Source organism: Pelophylax lessonae (genome assembly GCF_965119305.1).
Source record: "Pelophylax lessonae genome assembly, chromosome: 4".
NCBI classification, from domain to species: Eukaryota; Metazoa; Chordata; class Amphibia; order Anura; family Ranidae; genus Pelophylax; species Pelophylax lessonae.
This window is the reverse complement of record NC_138771.1, coordinates 167,792,995-167,794,878: the sequence shown is the minus strand read 5'-3', so window position 1 is coordinate 167,794,878 and position 1,884 is coordinate 167,792,995. Positions and strand designations below refer to the sequence as shown.

General features: G+C 34.9%; 1 protein-coding gene across 4 annotated transcripts in view; it reads right to left on the bottom strand.

The window, feature by feature from the left end:
- GATA3 (GATA binding protein 3) overlaps window positions 1-1,582 on the bottom strand; it is a 49,251-nt gene extending 47,669 nt beyond the window's left edge. For 3 of the 4 annotated variants that reach the window (XM_082253089.1, XM_082253093.1, XM_082253091.1), the window contains exon 1: window positions 1,150-1,569. The gene's annotated coding sequence lies outside the window, so the exon portion shown is untranslated. Of the gene's footprint in view, window positions 1-1,149 lie in introns of all 4 variants that reach the window. The other variant, XM_082253094.1, reaches the window with a different exon arrangement.
- Between the last annotated feature and the right edge of the window lie 302 nt (window positions 1,583-1,884).

The following is a 1,884-nucleotide window of genomic DNA, read 5'->3' as shown; positions in this document are numbered from 1 at the left end:
AATGTCGGGGCAATTGTGTAGAAATGAAATTGTATACACAATAATTGCTACAATTTAAAAAGCTGATCCAAAATATACAATTATAATGGTTAAATAGAAATCCGATAAATATGGGATAGATAGATAGATAGATAGATAGATAGATAGATAGATAGATAGATAGATAGATAGATAGATAGATAGATAGATAGATAGATAGATAGATAGATAGATAGATAGATAGATAGATAGATATTATTCAGAATTTCTATAGCGCCAGCAGTTTATGCAGCTAGATAGATAGATGATAGATAAACTAAATAGATAGAAAAATACCAAATGTCAGTATATTATTGCAATGAAGGAGACTTTTAGATCCCAAAATAATTGATACAGATAGCTGGATAGATAGATAGATAGATAGATAGATAGATAGATAGATAGATAGATAGATAGATAGATAGATAGATAGATAGATAGATAGATAGATGGATGGATGGATGGATGGATGGATGGATGGATGGATGGATGGATGGATGGATGGATAGATAGATAGATAGATAGATAGATAGATAGATAGATAGATAGATAGATAGATAGATAGATAGATAGATAGATAGATAGATAGATAGATAGATAGATAGATAGATGGATAGATCAGGTGACAGGTATTTAATATTGTTGTTATTTTTATTAATTATAATTATCATTTTTATAACATTTAATGACAGGTGTCACAATTCTGTCCCCTGTTAATGTACAGCATTACATTCAAGCTTGAATGTCGGTTACACAATCGTTTATGGAGAAAAGCAATAATTTTAGAATGATTGACAAGCAGCTACACAACTAGATAAATAGACAAATACATCATCAGATATTTACATTTCGATAGCTAGATGGGCAGATGCATAGATAGATGCGTTACATATTAATAATGATCGATTGTAAAATACAATGATAAAGGTTTTAGAATTACGGCTAACGGATTTGTGGTGTAGTTATTGAAAGCAATGTAATAGTCGGGTATGTGAATATTTTATCACTACTATAGCTCATGATAGGTATAGGAGCCACATTGCAATCTAATAGGGTAAATGGCATTATGTGTAGTTGAGATGGACCTGGACCGGTATGAAATGTACAATGTAAAGAAGATGACAGTGGTACCTTCAGCTCTTGTTTGTCCCCGGTTCTGTCTATATCCTAGAGACTTCACATAGAGTAACATTGAGTTCTGCCCAGCAGGAGAGGTGATTTATTGCTCCGAAGCCAAGGTACAGCAGATCAAGCCCAGAGGACAGTGGAGGTTATGAGCTAGTTAGTGCTTTCCCATTTAGCTTGCTGAATTACAACACATATAACAACATCCCCACCTTCAGGAGATAGCGACAATTTTTCTCAAATCTCTAGAAAATGGCTAAGTATGCCTGACAGGCTCAGGATCAACGTAGAAATATGCATGGATTCATCCAGAGGTCTGGCTAAGCCTCACGTGGGATCCAGAGCACTTATCATTGAGTTTTGGGGTCTATTTGTTATTGGTCCAGCCCACAGCAATGACAATTCACCAAACACATGTATGATCAGCCTGATAGCTAGAGAAATAAAAGTGGGATGGGGAGATTTGAAGACTTTTGGCGAGGACTGATGGACTCATGAGAAGCTCACAACAACCTTTTTCATCAAAATTCGGACACATTAGGAAGCCAAAATATTCCCCACAAGTCAGATCCTCCTGGAGCCTCCTATCACACTGCCCAGCAGCACTACACTGTCACTCTTCATATGGCAGGAACATATAACACAACACAGTCAGTCACTATTCATGCCTCACAGGAAAAAATAAATAGTAAAAAATCAATCAGGTTTATTGTTTATATATATATATATATATATATATAT